The sequence below is a fragment of the Anastrepha obliqua genome, chromosome 5 (assembly GCF_027943255.1).
Source record: "Anastrepha obliqua isolate idAnaObli1 chromosome 5, idAnaObli1_1.0, whole genome shotgun sequence".
In the NCBI taxonomy this organism is placed as follows: Eukaryota; Metazoa; Arthropoda; class Insecta; order Diptera; family Tephritidae; genus Anastrepha; species Anastrepha obliqua.
In genome coordinates, this window is record NC_072896.1 from 72,277,157 (window position 1) to 72,295,695 (window position 18,539).

Sequence of the window (18,539 nt, forward strand, 5' to 3'; positions counted from 1 at the left end):
TGAGCCTGTATGGCGTATTATGCCCGTTTTGCAGCATTTTCCATAGTTTTAGCTAACATTTCGGCTGGAATAGCGGCTATTTCCTCACGGATGTTGTTCTTGAGCTCTTCTATGGTCTTTGTCTTATTAATATAAACCTTTGATTTTAAATATGCACGCAACAAGAAGTGAGGTGGCTTTAAATCGGGCGAACGCGGTGGCCAGTCAAAATCGCCATTTTTCGACATCAAACGACGACGAAACAATTTCTTAAAAAAATCGATTGTGGTGCGAACTGTGTGTGGTGGAGCGCCGTCTTGTTGAAACCAGAACTACCTCATACGCTTTCGACGAATAATTGGCATCACAAAAGTGGTTTTCATATCGCGATAACACTGCTGATTGACGGTAACAGCTTGACCATCTTCATTTTCGAAGAAAAACGGCCCAATAATCGTTTTCGCACTAACGCCGCACCAAACAGTGACTTTTTCGTCGTAAAGAGGTACCTCACCTCTTGAATTTCGTGAGGATTTTCAGAGGCGTAAATACGGCAATTTTGCTTGTTTACCGTACTATTCAATAAGAAGTGAGCCTCATCGGACATGATGATTTTGTTCTTCTTCTTCTTCTTTTGACTTCTTTTGTTGAATGTAAATTTCAACAATTTGGGTGCGCTCGCGTGGCATGTACTGTTCCATGGTAAAAATCTACTTGGACTGACGCTTCCAACACGGTAAGTCATTAAGCGATCTGACGTCTCTGTCAAAAGATACAGGGTTGCCAGATGGGCCCGTCAAATATGGGCAACCCTGTAGCTGGATCGGTACGTAGAGAAGAAGCTTTTCCTATAAACCCAGTATTTAAAACAGGTTTGCATCTATTGGGTTGGCAACTAAGTAATTGCGGATTTTTTTTTAGAAAATCAAAGACAATTTTTTCATAGAACTAAATAACTTTATTCTGTAATGTATTGCCCATTTTGATCAATAACCTTTCGCCATCTTTCAGGCAGTATCATAATCCCACGTTCATAATTTTTTATTTTATTAGCAAAAACTGAATCAGGTACGATTTGACATCATCATTATTATTGAAATTTTTACCATTCAAGGAGTTTTGTAAAGATCGAAACAAAAAGTAATCAGATGGGACAAGGTCATTTCTATATGGTGGATGTGGCAAAACATCCCAACCAAGCTCCAATAATTCTTGCCGAGTGGCCAAAGACGTGTGTGGTCTTGCATTGTCATGATGCAATACAATACTTTTTCGATTTGTCAATTCGCGCCGTTTCTCTACATCTGCATTGTTTAATTTCATTAGATTTTCAATGTAGACATTAGAATTGATTGTTCGATTTTGTGGTAAGAGTTCAAAGTAGACAATTCCTTTGTAATCCCACCAAACTGATAACAGAACCTTCTTTTGATGAATATCAGCTTTTGAAGTTGTTTGAGTTGATTCACCTGCCTGCTTCACGACCTTTTCCGCTTGATATTGTTGTAAACAACCCATTTATCATCGCCAGTTATCAGTCGTTTTAAAAATGGACCGTTTTCATTATGTTTCTTTCGCAAATCGCAGCTGTTAATGCATTGCGTTAAATGCGTTTCTTTCAGTTCGTGAGGAACCCAGGTATCGTGTTTTTGAACATAGCCAAGTTGTTTTAAGTGATTTTCAATGCATGTATGTGATACATGAAGTTTCTCTGGAATCGATTATTACTTTGATTAGGGCGTCATAAGCTTCAACTTCAACGGTCATCTTTGTGTGAAAAATCATCAGAACTAAATTTGGCAAACCAATCTTAACACTGCCGTTCTTTTAAGGCTTCGTTATGTGCTGCTTATAACTTTTTATGAGCTTGCGATGCGGTTTTCCCTTTGCGGAAATAAAAAAGCAAAATATGACGAAAGTGTTCCTTATGATTTTCCATTTTTCAACGAACGCCAAACGAAAACTACGCAACCGATCAACAAACTTTTTTTACTGATTGACAGCTGAATTGCCAACTATCAAATAACAAAATGTGTTTTACATTTGTACTACGTCTGCAAACCTAAAAATTCAACTGAAGCCATCTATGAGTGAAATCCGCAATTACTTAGTTGTTAAACCAATAATTATTGTAGTAAAATTTGTACAGCTTTTCCATAAATTTCAAATCTTTAAATTTCCATAAAACTCGCAGCAATTTTTCAATGAAATTTTACTATACAGTAGATTCTGTTTTTATGCGGTAGATACGTTCCGCAAGAAACAGCATAAAAAAAAACAGCATAAAAAAAGCTACTAGTTCTATAGTAAAACTATAGATACGTTTCAAATGCTAAAACCGCATAAATCTGAAATAATGTAATAAAATCGCATAAAAAAGGGCACTAGTCCCATATTATAACTATAGATACGTTCCATAGACCGCATGAATCTGAAATAATTAAATAAAATCGCATAAACAAAATATTGTATTTTTGAAAATTATATCTTTATTTAAGAAACGTCAGAATTGAAAAATAAATTTAAGTCAGAAATAGAATCAGACAATACGTTGCGCCTTCGTTTAGGATTTGGCGTAAAATCACTTTCGTCACTTGAGGAAATGTACACGTCTGATCTAGATGGTTATGCAGGCGGTTCCATACTTGTAGGGTTATCATTTCTGATGTAATCTGTGATGAGTTTTTGCTTAGCTGGTTTAGAATCTTGTTTATATGTACAATTCCCGATAGGTCGACATGCATTTTGTAATTTAAAAAAAAAACCGCACTATTTCAAAACCGCATAAAAAAAGCCGCATAAAAACAGAACCTACTGTATATCATTTTTAGAAATTTATATTTAAATTCATTTATTTCAAATTTTTTTTAAATTTCTTAGTTTTTATAACCAAATTTGCATAAAAATGTTGTTAATCACGTGTCCATTTTTTGTTTTTGTCATATGCACCTGAATTATTGCTTATTTATTCAAATCATATCTACTGAACAAATATTCTGTAAATGATATTTAGCATACATTTAATTAAATAAAACAAAACCGAAAGATTGCGACAGAGTTGTAAAAAAATTTACAAAGTGAATCATGGAAAAAATTTGAACACTAAAAATTTGCATATCTGATAATTGTGTGTGAATAGGGTTTCAATTAAAAGAGAATATTGCAAATTAATACATGAAGAAATAAATCGGGCTGAATACATAAGTAAAACTCTACTAATTACTGCTTTTGGTAATGCACTTAATATACAGGGTTCCCGGAAATGGCCGATGAATTTCGCGAAACGGAACCAATCGATGCTGTGCGTCAATTGATGACGCAGGATTGTCATGTTGCATATCGCGTTCCTGAGCATTAGTGGAATCCTCATACATTAAATATTACATCAAGAAGATTTGTTCTCGTTGGATACCGCATCAGTTGATAATTGGCGTTTGGTGTAAAGAAATGTTGAGAAAATTCAGCCGCTGTAGTAGCAGGTGACGCAACTTGGATCTATACATATGAGTCTGAAATAAGACGCCAATCGCCAGTATGAGTGTGCGAAGACGAGCTTAACCCAAGAAAAGTTTTTCGCGGAAGAAGCGCCTTCAAACAAATATATAGTAGCCTGCTTTTTCGCAAATTCTATTTATTTCGCAACTGTACCATTAGAAAAAATTAAAACAGGTACACAACCAAAGTTTTCAGAGAATTCAGGAAAACAAACAGCCGAAAACAAATCATTTTTCACCAAGTCAATGTGAGCTCTCGCGTATCCACTCACACGAGAGAGTTTCTGAGCACTCAATAGATCGAATGAATTCGTTACTCGCACCACATCCCTGAATTGGTAATATAATTTCTTTTTGTTCCCGAACATCAAAAATAAATTTCCAGATCAACTTTTTCAACGCCTGAAGAAGCTCGCTAAACAGCTCGTTCAGAAGGCATCCACTTCTAAGTGGTAAAAGTGCTTTGAAAATTTATTCAAGTGCATGCAGAGGTGTATTGACTTTCAAGGAGAATATTTTGAAAAGCAAAAAATGCAACATAGGGATGCATTAGAAATCTGCAATACTTCATATTTGATATAAAATCAGCGTGTCTGCCTTGGTGCTGTTTTGTCCATGAAATTGAGGATTCCTGGCGCTATGTGGATTTTAAAAAGAACCTTTTTCATAACAGATATATAAATATACTACTAGACTTGCCAACGGGAGCAGGCTATTAAAAAAAATATTTTTTTTTTGCGGATAAGAGGTTTAAAATGCCTAATGCATTGTCAAGTTTCCGTCGCAGCAATGGTATGTCCGGAGACTAAAAATCTCTCCTTCGTTTGGAACTGTCGTCCAGCTTGGAACCATTTTCGCATTACTTGAAACTGGCATTCCATCTTTCTCATTACAAGGTCGATGCCTGTGTGCCTGCGTCCAGGTCCCGCTTTTGCAACCGGAGGATTTTGTCCGCGAAACCATTAATAATTTCCCACGTTTCCCCGCAACTTAGCATTTTATCGATTAAATTTTCAGTGGTTATGTGTCTTGTTCCCAGCGCACGCATAGGAAGAATATGTGTTCAGCATCATCTTTGGCGGCATCCCCGTATATGCATGTGAGGATTTCCCATTTCCCTATTGGGAACAGGGTATTCTTGAAATACCTGTGCCCCGAAAGCATTTGTGTTGTAGAAAAATTTACTAGATAGGTGGTACCTTCGGGCATTTCTATATTGAATATCTCGTTGTAGCTATTGTTCCACAAGTTGGGATCAAGAATTGATCCTTGTGCCGCTCCTTATGTGAAGTATATACATCGAGAACCCTCTGGGGCTTGATAGACAAGTTTGCGGTCACGCAACTGATCCCTCATTATGCGCTGTAGGTATTCGAGAATTTTGATCCTTAGCTCTAAGACAGCTACTATATCCGCCCATTCTATGCTGTTGAAGGCGTTTCCTACATCTAAGCTGGCAAGGCGGACTATACTTCTGTAGTGAATACTGCCCTGTTGCACTGCTCCTACGCTGTTTATGACAGTTTCACTTGCCCCAATTGTAGATTTTGTAGATTATCAAAAGGCTTTCTAAGAAATTGCATATGTATTTGGGCCCACTGAATGAATTTGAAAATAGCCAAAGAACTATTATTCAAATTGAAGTGAAAAGCTCGACCTAAACCTGATAACCCTGTATGATTATTTTGATTGTTTTTATTTTTGTGTAGCATAAAATAATTTAAAAGCACACTGACTATCTGCCCATACTCCCAAATATAATTTCATACTTTTTTTCCAGCTCATAGATTTTTGTTTATGTAAAGCGATAATATTGCAAAAAGTTTTCCAAAAATCAGTAAAAAATAAAGGTAAAACGATAAAAGGAAAAACACCAAAAAAAATTGTATTAATAAACATTTTTGCCTGTATGTGTTTGGGACGTTTGCAAAGTAAACATTCATGTTTTATGCTAATGAGCTTGCATGAATTGAAGGATAGGAAATATGAAATGGAAATGTAATGATGTGCTTTGGACGATAGTGTGAGTCAGTTCATCCACTGCCAGACTACATTTGTGATTTTGTTTGTTTTGGTCCATATGCTTTTTCGTCTGTCCCGCTAACTTTACGATATTTGACTATTGGCGCAAACATTTGCTTACAAAGAAATATGATAAATGTCTGCATCAGCAACAAAAAACAAAAGTAGAGAAGGCAAAAAAGAGCAGAAAAGGATGGAAATGACTAAGCAAACGACTGAAGGAAAGCAAAGGACATAAGGCAAAATATTTGCACAAATAAAAACGGATATGAGGTTAGTATTTACAAAGGGACACGTATCGGGTATTGAAGTTTGGAGTGTAGGTGTGAAGCCAATTCATAGAGTTATACTTATTTATTTTGAATTGGCGTCAATATATATGAGCGTATGCTGCAGATTTTGCTCCACGTAAGAACTCAGAAAATTAACGCTTAAGCAAAGTTAGACCTCAAAAAAGCCAATTTTCCACCTGTTTTAGCTGCGGGTGCTCATTCATTACGTGGCTATGAAAAGCGCTTTTAGGTTAGAGAGAAGAAATCAATGCAATATTAAATAAGTGGACATAAATGCAGCTGGGTAAGTATTGGGATACATTGTGAAGTCTCAACTAGGCAACATTTTTGCATTTCTCTTTATTTGTAAACTTATGGGTTACCCCACCAGACATAATCGACTGCGATTGCATCGACATCTGATGGCTCTGCCTTCGAAGACATACCGCCGACTATGCGTCGAAAACGATTAGACATCCCGACACATTTCGTGTGAATGTCTGACATGGGCAAGATTTGGACTGATTTTCTTCAATAAATCTATAGTTAATTGAATTTCTGTTAAGAATATAACACTCAAAGATTAATTAGCTATCATTGGAGAGTCTAAGCAGTGTAGTAAAAGTATGGGTATACCAAATATTACCTAGGTTTAGGTCTTACGCTTCTTTGATACTCAAATATCTTAGCTCGATGCACATTGGAGCCATACGATAAGCGATGCGATACGCGAGACCTGGGAATCAAAGCTGACAATCTCACTTCTTTCGTACTCGAGTTTCGAAAAAGAAATCTGGATTTGTGCAAAATCATTTGTCCAAATGTCTTAACACTTGGGCTGAAAAGTCCGGAGCCTAATACATATATGGCACTAGTTTTATTGCATTCACCTTTTTTCAGTTAGTACTAACCTCAAAACGACAGCTGTTAAAATTTGATGATATTCTATGCATTACTTCGTAAGTTATTGTGCTAATTAGTGGCACTACTTTTGTTACTTTCACAACAATGAATGAAAAAGAAATTCGTGTTTTAATTTTACACTGCTTCTTGATGGATGAGAAGTGTTATAGGGACTCCGTTCCATAAAAAGCAATAACAAAACGATGGTTAGCTAACTTGAAATGTGGTCGTAGAGGCACCGATTATGCAAAATGCAGTGGACGTCCAAATGAGGCGGTAACGCCAGAAAATATCAAAAAAATCTACAATATTATTTTGAATGAACAAAAAGTGAAGTTTCGTAGTCATCGTAAAAATATCAAAAGAATGTGTTGGCTTTATATTGTATGAGCATTTGACTAAAAACAAGACAAAGCAACGTGCACCACTGAATCAAAACAATGGCAAAAGTACATGAATTGAACTTCGAGTTGCTCCCACATCCACCGTATTCACCAATTTTGGCTCCCAGCGACTACTGGCTGTTCGCAGACCTAAAAAAATGTTCGCCGGTAAGAAATTTCGCTCGAATGAGGAGATTAACGCTGAAACTGAGGCCTAATCGTTCTACAAAAGTGATATTGAAATATTCGAGCGGCGCTGAAATGATTGTTTTGTTCTTGATGGAAATTACGTTGATGACTTAAGCTAATAATAAAATAAAAAACGTATTTTCTTTGTTAGTTCTAGGACTTTTCAGCCCATGTGTTATGTTGACTAAGAAGACTCGGTTTATTTGTTCAGCGCCCAATCTAATAAATTTTTAGAGAAATGTAAACACAATGTAAATTTTTTTTTGTTTGTTTGTGATTCATTGACCATAAAAAGCCAAGTTTGGAAATTTTTAGGTTAATTAGAAAAATTGTACAGCCTTTTCATCCCCATTTCATCTCGTCAAGAAAAAAAATTACAAAAAATCAACTGGTGTTTTTAGCAATTTCCAACTTGCGCCTTATTGTATGATACTAAAATTTAATAGACTATAAATTTGCATACCTCAAATCTTTCTAGGTACTAATAAACCGTGAAATCGATATAAAAATGTGTACATTTTTCTAAATTTTGTATAAAATGCATAAATATAGTAGATATTTTCGTCTTGTTGTGGGGTATAGTTTTATGGTGAAATGATATGAGGCTAATGTCACTCAATTCGAGGAAATCCAATTGATGTGATTTATAAGGAAAACGATTGAAATTATACCTATAAAATTCTGGATTATCAGCTTCAGCAAGCTAGTAGTTTTATCGATTGAAAAACTTGCATGGATCTCAAATGTAACTTCGATCTGATATACCATAAGTGCTTGTGCTTATAGAGGAAGGGTACGTATAAAGCACTGATAGTTAGCATTAATCTATTGTAGCCTTGACTCTGCCAAACGTATATTCTATCAAATAAGTACTGGAATTTAATTAGAAACCCAGCGTTTAGAAATTATTCAAATGAAAATGAATTCAGAAGGTAAAGAAAATATATTATCTGAGCGTTGTGCGAAATGTAAGAGCCAAATTTTGTAGTAAAAGCGCGGATTTGCGGGCACCTGGTTCTTATAATATAGTATACCAAAGAAATTCATCACCTCGGAGGGCCATCATTCTGACTGAATTTTTGTCGCAGAACACTGCACACAACTGCCATATTCACCTTATGTGACTCCGGCAAACTTTTTTCTTTCATTCCAAAACCAAATGTATTACTTTGAGATTTCCATTTTCAATCAAAAGAAGACGTGGAAGAGAATAGAAACAGCCTATTATTTGTTGCCTTGGCGACAACAACCCTGCACAACTTTCATTGAGGTCAAATTGATTCGAATGAAATCGAAATTGCTTCTGATGCAGATATTTTGAAATTTGTTCGCAAGGCTGAAAATTTACCGAAATAGTTTGACTTTCAACCAATTCCCAGTCCGAGGCATTGAACATCTAGGTTAAATAGAACCTGATGTAAAATATTTAAGGTGACACGGCTACCTTAGTCAATAGGACCAGTACTAACTATTTACTTCCAAAGCATATATTATATGATAGTAGGACATAAAAGATATTTTAAGTCGAAGTGTCGGCCTTTGGGCTTTTTGGAATAGAATTCAAAGCAAAAACTGAAGTAATCGCCGTTGAGCCTAGCGTTCAAATCGGCTACGACAAAATAATTAACGATAGTACAGGGGCATTGGTACAGGCTTTCCTCGTAAAAAACAACAAAAACCATAAAGATATGCATATGCATAATCAAAACACAAACGTGAGCTTACTTTACCTTCCCAACTCACAACAGCCACAACCACAACAACCGCCACGGCCACAATCGCCATCGCAGCCATTCGCCATCGAACGCGACACGTCGGATGTTGTTTGCTTACTAAAAAAATCGGTTTTTAGCTTTTTAATTTTTGCTTTTTTTGCATGTGTTTGTATGTCTATGTACGTGAATAGGTGTTCGCTCTTTTTATTCCTGAATTTATTTACTTATTTATTCTGTTGTTTGCTTTTTGCGGTTGTTTGCAAATCATTGACAATTTAATTTATTTAAGTGCAAAGCAACAACGGCAAAGCAAAGGTAAACGAAAGCCATCGAAGCTGAAATGTATTTAAAATAAAAAATTCCAAAGCATGAAAGCGCACACAAACAAACATTGCTAAAAGTTAATGCGAGTATATTTGGGTTTTTGTTTAGGTCAGTTTGTGTGTGTGTGTGCGTGTGCATTAGACTATGGGTAGGTGTTTACTTGTGGACAATATGCAAATGCATTTTGCATATGTAATTAGCAGCTGCGCGGCACAACCGATTTATGAACGCATTAGAAATAATAATTCAATATTGAGGCCACGGTTAGGCCGCGATTCTCTTCTACTTTGTGACTTTTGGCGCAACTTTTTTTTATACAGAGAGCAAATGATTTTCACGAGCAGATTTTTAATGCCAGTAATTGTGGTTGTGGGGTGAAAGCTTTTAGAAAAAATTACATATTTTTATTATTTATAATAATTTAAGTAATAAACCTCTTAAGTTTACTAAGTAGGAGCACATTGTCTCAAAAATTTCATAATTTTTGTTATTTCTTGTATAAAAACAAAATCTTGAATCTAAATATAAAAAAAAACTACGGTGTTTCATGCTCACCTTCAAACTGACGACAGATAAACCACGCTCAAATACTCTCACTTACAGCGGGCTTCAATATATATACCTTAAAGTGCCGCACCATCCTTGCAAAGGAACAAAAATCGGTACTGTTTTCCTAATATTTTTTATTAACTATTTGAAATCGATATTTTTGAAATACCTATCCCAAAATCAAGTTTTCATAGAAACCCCCGTTTTAGAAATTTTTGCAGATAAATCATTTTTTATGAAATAATTTTTTGCATTGTTTTTTATAAACCAAGTTTTTCTTCAAAAATTTTGTAAATATTTTAACATTTTTTCCAGTAAATTAAGTTTTCGTGCAGTTTTCCTTGCAAAGGAACAAAAATCGGTACTGCTCCAAATATTTATCTTTTTTTAACTATTTCAAATCGATATTTTTGAAATAGCTATCCCAAAATCAAGTTTTCATAGAAATCACCGTTTTAGAAATTTTTGCCGATAAATAATTTTTAATGAAATAATTGCTTGCATTGTTTTTTATAAACGAAATTTTTCTTCAAAAATTGTCTAAATATTTTTACATTTTTTTCCAGTAAATTAAGTTTTCGTGATATACTCTTTTTTTTTGTTTTTTGAAATTTCTTTCCAATAAATCAAATTTATCATTTATCTTTAAAGTTTGTTTCCATTAAATCCAGTTTTTCATAAAATAATTATTTTCGAATTTTTTTCCCAAAAAATCAATATTTCATCAAAAAATTTTTTACAAGTTTTTTTCAATAAATCTAATTTCTCATGAAACATCGTTTTTTGTGAATTAAGCTTTCATAAATACTTTCCTTCGAAATTTCTTTCCAGTACATCAACTTTAAAGGAGACACTATTTTCGACATACTTTTCCGATAAATCAAGTTTTCCATCGAACTTTTTTTTAGTTTTTTTTCCATAAACGAAGTTTTTCACTAAATATTTTTTTAGAATTATTTTTCATAAATCCGGTTTTTCTTAAAACATTTTTTTTTGTAAATTATATTTTCATAAATACTTGTTTCCAAAATTTCTTTCCACTAAATCTCATAGAAGATGGAAGATTTTTCAAATTTTTTTCTCAATAAATAATGTTTTTTGTGAAAAATGTCTGCAGTTTTTTTCCATAAATCAAGTTTTTTATGAATCTTTTTATTATGATTATTTATAATTTTTTCCATAAATCAAATTTTCGCGCATCATTTTATTGTTCAACTTTTCCAGAAACAGTTTTTGGATTTTTTCATAATAAATCAAGTTTTTCATAAATAAATTATTTTAGAAATTGTCCCAGTACATCCAATTTTTAAGACAAATTTTTTTATAAGTTTTTTGGATATACTAAGTTTTTCGTGAGAAACTGCTCGGAATTCAATAAATCAAATATATGAAATATTTTGGTTTTAGAAGTTTTTACAATAAGCAAGTTTTTCTTGAAATAAATCAAGTTTTCACAAAAATTTTTTTCTAAGAATTTCTATCCAGTAACTCAAGTTTTATATAAAGTACCATTTTTCCAAATTTTTTTCCAATAAATAAAGGCGTTAATAAATGACTTTGTTTGAAGTCTTTTACCAGTACATCAAGTTTTTGTTAAACTTTTCCATCATTTTAATTGTTTTGTGAAACACGTTTTGGGAAAATTTTTTGCTGTAAGTGGAGTTTTTTATAATTTTTTTCAGTATATCAAGTTTATGTCTAAATTTTTTCGCAGTATTTTAATTCGATATAAAATTGTATTATAAATATAAAGAAGTGCGTAATATTTTTGTAATCTGTCAACATGTTCAAAGAAAATAAACTTTATAATACATAAAATTTCCATGAATAGTCGGGCCCACTCCTTAGCCTACATTTTGGCTTTCATGCAGATCTCTCTGAGAGAGCTTCTTTGCTGGCCTCATCTGAGCTCACTTACTAGAATAAATTTTGAAATATTAACCTTTTTTTTATTAAAGAGTTTAATTTTTTGTTTTTTAGATAACAAGAGTATTTTATTCTCACAAATAATTCTATATAGAGCCAAAATATTTCGGTTGATGTCTCAAAGGACTACCGAGGTTTATGATTCGGTTGGATAAACTGCAACTTTTTAGTGAGGCACCTTAGTACAAATACTTGCGTACTCATATATACATGCACATATGTATACAATAATAAATATTTACACATGTATTTGCATATAGTTTTTTGAGCTGCAAAGTGCCCGCAACTGCAAAGCTTAACATACACGTTAATTACTTAATAGCGAATTTCGCCTTTTGAATTTCATTTAACTAAGCTCTTTCAGCTAAATATTGCCTTTGGATTAACTGAATCACTAAATAATGGCAATAAGAAGATTATTGGTGGTTAATTATTTTAACAAATTCTGTTATTGTAACTAATGGATATGTTTAAAAAAATTTACGCAGATTCAGTCACTTTTATTAGATGAATATTACTTTGGTCTTGTTTTCAATACAATGAAGAAAAAAATATAAAACAACTCTGAGTTATGCAGCAAGTATTATTTCAAAAACTTATAATAAGTTCTTGGGCGAAGATCTCTTAAACCTAGTACGCAAGGACATTGTAATCCTCGTCTTACTACATTTGCGTTTTATTTGTATAATTTATGTCAATTAAATAAAAGTGTCGATTCTTAAGACCTCCAATGAAAAATTGTGTGCTATTATTTTCAAGTTGACATCAAATCTCTGCACTAAGTAGGTTTTAACTTCCCGTTAATCTATGCAGCACACATATCTCTGTACATCCAAAAAACCATCAAGCAAAGATGCAAATTCATTTCCCAGTTCAGAGGTATGTAGGCGTAAAATTTAATTTAATATTCAGAGCACACGCGTGAAATAAAAATGGGATAATGAAAAGACAGAAATAAAAAGTAAGAATTGAAACAGAAAGACGAGATCATTATTTTCGCACATGAGCCAGAAGTATATAAATGCCTAAAGATGACTAAGATTAGTGTAAGAGACGGAGAAGGTTCAGTAGCAAGGGAAGTTGTATAAGGAATAAAGATTACACTCTCATTTAGATGCTTTCCTCTACTCCTGCATTTATGAATGAAAGTTGCGTAAAAGAAAAGTCGTGTAAATCAGCGCCAAAACACCCGCTGCGTTGATGACTATACTTTCACAAACCGACTGGTTGGCAGCAGGGAATTTTATGAAGACGTCGCCAAGCGAAAAACGCATTAGCCATAATTTTGCCACGTAGCAGGCAGGCCGACAGCAGCATCAAGACGAAAATTGCCACTTCCATATGGAAAGTGTTTGGAATTTCGCTAAAGTGTGTGGAGCGACTGATTTTTTGTGCCTTTTTGTTTCATTTCTTTTTTTCTCCACTGCTTTTCCGGACTTGTATAATCCTTTTGTAAATTACACCACTTAAAGCGATGACAACACGCGCTAGAATAAACGTGCGCACGACGGGCGCAATGAAACTCAGAGACACAGAACAAAAGCCTGAGTAGGTGGTAGAAATGAGTGAAGGAAGATCGACGGTGAAGATGCGCCACAGCGACATCTCAGCCCTCAGTACGCAGTCACTGGCGGCGAGCGTTGCTGACGCCAACAACAATAACTTCAATGCAAGCAATTTTGTTTACTTTCGCTGGGTGTGTGTGTGTGTGTTTGCGTGTGCGAACCTCAGCGCCTTGGCATATGCAACGATTAAGCGAATTGAAAACCTCACAAGTGTCTGGTTGGTTGGACCGCCCACCGAGTTGGCTAAGTTGCTGGCGCTTTTGACGTTACGTGCAAATATTTTTGTTTTCAACAAATCCAAACCCACAAACAAATAAATGCATTTTCACGTATGCTTATTTACAAGCGCAAGTATGTATGTATTTGTTGAGACAATCATGAAGTTGGGCAAAGTAAAAAAAGTTTGCGCGTCAAGCACACATTAATCATATTAAAAGCCTTGATGCGAGTCAAGTTGGAGAGGCAAAAAAGAAGAAAATGGCTGGGATACAGGGTAGAGATAAAAGAACGAAGAGCCACATAGATTGGCAGAGAGTAATATGAAAAAAGTGAGTAAGCAAAGGGCAAGTTGGGAGAGTAAACAGCACACGTGGCAGTCTACAACTTCAAGCAGGCAAGCTACCAACGCCAATAGTAGCATTCAGCTAAACCACCAAACCAGTCATATGAAAAAGATAAGGTGTACTGCTGAGTTCAAAATATAAGTAAAAAAAATATCTTTATGCCTTCACTTATTATGTTGTTGACAACACAAACTACAACAGCAATAATAATAGCAATAACGCCAACAGAAAATGCCAAAAAACGTAGAGAGCAACTGCGTAGAAAAATGCAAAAATCGCAGCAACGAACTGTATATGTATCCATCTATGTAGGTAAGTACACCGAACCACCCGAGCGCCAAATTTGAAAATCAAATCACGTATAAAAATTTTATGCGATATTCCAATTTCGACATAATCCACGCAGATTATTGCCGAAATGAAGCAGTTGTTGAAACGGCACAATGGTGATGAAGGGAAGTCGAAAGCGAAGGCGTCGAGATTATGCACGATGGCGCAGAAGTGAAAAGAGTGAGAGACGCAGAGGTCAAAACAAAAAAGGCCAAAAAACACAAACACGTCCACTAAAACGAAATAGCAAAGACAAAAAAATATCAAACTGCAAGAAAATTATGAGTCCGCTGCACAGTAAGTTGTCGAATATAAAAACGTTGTCAAAACTTCTAGAAATGAGCGGCCTGAAAATGTGGCAAACATTTTACTTTCGAAATATTTTGTTCACATAAAACTACATACTCATATATATTAAAAGTTATGGCACACTAATATCTATATATATTTTACGCTTACACCTTTTTTGGGGGTTCGGCCGAGCTTCTCCTCCTATTTGTGGTGTGCGTCTTGATATTGTCCCACAAATGAAGGCACTTACAGTTTTAAGCCGACTCCGAATGGCAGATGGTTTTTATGAGCAGCTTTTTTTATAGAAGAAATACCCTCGGGGGTTTGTCATTGCCTGCCGAACCGCTTTTAGCCGCTATTAGAAAATAACTATTTTTATCATTTAGGTGCTTCTTGCAAGGAGATGCGAACTTATGCACTTCCGAATGGTACTCACGCACCAAACCATTCGGCTACGGCGACCCAATATCTAGTTATGTTATATGAGCCTAGAAAAGGTTAGGTACATAGTAGTCTCTAAAAGAGTAGATTTCACGTAGAAGCTGACTTTAAAGCAAGGCAGTCCTTCAAAATTCCCCAGAATAATTTCAAAGTCCCCCTGACGGCTAACAAAACTACTCAACGTAAAAGTGAGTGTTTTTACGCAGTATCCAATTACTACCGAAAGTTGCCGACTAGGCACAGTGGGCAATTTTATTGGGCAATTTTATTGGGCAATTTTATTGGGCAATTTTATTGCGACAAAAAATACGATGATAATATACCACAAATCTAACGATAAATAATATACAAATTTAACATAAAACCAAAATAATAACCATAAAAATTAAAAATTTTCAAGACTCATGAAGGACTCAAAAAAAAAGAAAAAACAAGTATAACTTATTTTTATATTTTTTCAAAATTCGTTGGACGTTATAAAATATCAGGGCATTGTGGCGCTGGGCAGTGTTTTTTGCTTTACTTAAATGAATTTGCCGCCGAAGAAGAAATCGGATAACGGCTAGCCTGAAAAAACAGTTGGTACGATGATGAATGCCATGCTGCCGCTGAAAGAAAGGATGCCGCATATAGAGCTACCCTGCGATCAAGCGCAACGCGAGCCATGTGGGATCGCTACGGAGAGCTAAAAACGGAAGAGAGACGTATTATTTTATTATTACTGGCCAACAGGAATAAAGCCCGAAAATTCTACCAGAAAGTTCGGCGGCTTACAGAAGGTTTCAAGATCGGGCGTTTTCCTGTAAGAACAAAGACGGCGATCTGGTGACTGACGTACAGAGCAATCTCAAATTATGGAGGGAACACTTCTCGAACCTATTAAACAGTGACAGCTGCGCATGTCACCGAGAAAGTGAAGATCCCGATACCCCAATCGTTGACGACGGAATTGTCGTTCCGCTACCCGATCATGACGAGGTGAGAATAGCGATAACGCAGCTAAAGAACAACAAAGCCGCGGGCGCCGACGGACTGCCGGCTGAGCTATTCAAACATGGCGGCGAGGAGCTGATAAGGTGCATGCATCAGCTCCTATGCAAAATATGGTCGGATGAAAGCATGCCTGCCGATTGGAATTTAAGTGTGCTCTGTCCAATCCATAAGAAGGGCGATCCTGCAATCTGTGCCAATTACCGCGGGATTAGTCTTCTAAATATCGCCTATAAGGTTCTAGCGAGTGTATTGTGTGAAAGGCTGAAGCCCACCGTCAACCAACTGATAAACCTCTCCGAGCCGTTTGATACCAAACGAGCTTTCAGACAGGGTGACTCGCTGTCGTGTGACTTCTTTAACCTGATGTTGGAGAGGATCGTACGAGCCGCAGAACTTAATCGCTCAGGCGTAATATTTTATAAGAGCGTACAATTGTTGGCGTATGCCGATGATCGGCCTTAACAACCGCGATATTAGTTCTGCCTTCTCCAAACTGGATAAAGAGGCAAAGCGAATGGGTCTGGTGGTGAACGAGGACAAAACGAAGTACCTCCTGTCTTCAAACAAACAGTCGGCGCACTCGCGTATCGGCACCCACGTCAGTGTAGACAGTTATGTTTTCGAGGTCGTAAAAGACTTCGTTTATTTAGGAACCAGCATTAATACCGATAACAATGTCAGTCTTGAAATCCAACGTAGAATCTCTCTTGTCAACAAGTGCTACTTTGGACTAAGTAGGCAACTGAGCAGTAAAGTCCTCTCTCGACGAACAAAACTAACACTCTACAAGATTCTCATCATGCCCGTCCTAACGTATGGCGCAGAAGCTTGGACGATGACAACATCCGATGAAGCGACGCTTGGAGTGTTCGAGAGAAAGATTCTGCGTAAGATTTTCGGACCTTTGCAGATTGGCAACGGCGAATAGCGCAGACAATGGAACGATGAGCTGTATGAGCTTTACGACGACATAGACATAGCGCAGCGAATAAAGATCCAGCGGCTACGTTGGCTGGGTCATGTCGTCCGAATGGATACAAACGCTCCGGCTTTGAAAGTATTCGATGCAGTACCAGCTGGTGGTAGCAGAGGAAAACGAAGGCCTCCTCTGCGTTGGAAAGATCGGGTGGAGAAGGACTTGGCTTCACTTGGTGTGTCCAATTGGCGCCGGTTAGCACGAGAGAGAAACGACTGGCGCGCTTTGTTAAACTCGTTCAAAATCGCGTAAGCGGTTATCGCGCCAATTAAGAAGAAGAGATATGAATTTGCATATATAAAGGGTAGTTCATATAGCGGTTTCTTTTACAAATTCAAAAAAAATTTAGAAAAATACTATTAGTATTATCGGCTTATTCGAGAGCACACATTCCCATTATCTATGTTACACGATTACATCTATGTGGCTGCTCTGCAGTAGCGCATCCTGCTAACTTAGGTTTCCAAACCCTTAGAGACGGTTTCTGGCTCTAACTGACGAATGACATAGCCGGTATTCACTTTATGAACCTGAATCGTTAAAGAATTGTTCACATAACATCGATCTTTTGCAGCATTCGACAAAGAAAAGTCTGTGGGGCATGGCGCATCAACCTGCTGAAAACAAAGATCATCCAAGTCCCCGTCTCCAATTTCCGAGCACAAAAATTATTCATAATGTCTCTCCATCGCTAACTAATAACAAAAATGATGTCTCAACAGCATTGTGAAAAAAAAAAATCCAAAATCTGGTCCAAATTGTCAATCTCTGACATTGCATTGGCTTGGTTTTTCGATCAACAGATGCAGCAGTTCTTCTTGTTGACTTTACTAGCATGCCACTTTTTTAGGTTCTTTTAACATATCTGGTATTGCACTTCAATATCTTAAAGAATCCAAAGGTTTATGTGCAATTTTTGAGTAGCCGTTTTTCATATAATAGACACATTAATTTCATTAGAGGCATTGAACAGGCAAGCGTAAAGGTCGATCACTGAAAATATTTTTTTTTTTTATTTAGTAAAAGAGCCACCTTACATGAATTGCTTACAATAGAGTTGCTTATGAACAGAGTAGCTATATAATGCAAATATTCTCTTGCAAATATAGATACATATATACAAAAATACTCATTCTAATGTAATTTTGCTAAATTCGCTTTTAATTATATTTCCGAGCGTATGGATACCAAAATATCTAAATAAAAGCAACCAAGTATTTTGCAAATGAAATCTAGGGAAAATATTGTGTTTAGTACTGTTTTTAATAGAAATTCGGAAGAAGTAAACACAAGTATTTATATTTTGTAAGCATTTTATTTTAAGGTCAGGAAATTCTAAAACAACTTCTTCCAAGCCACTTTGATATGTTTCATACATTATTAGGTGGTTCAGAAGGTATCGTAAATATTCTATATTATTATAGGTAGGTGAAATGGTTGAAGTACCAGACGGGCTCTCACCACGTAGCACTAAAGCGCCGTTTTGATAGCATTAGTCCTATTGTTCTATGTCCTTCAGTTTTTATTGGTTAAATAAATGCTTAGTGAATTTGAAACGACAGCCAACTATTTTTTGACTGTAAGAAAATTCATTATATGACTTGATTAGTACCTTACGAACCAA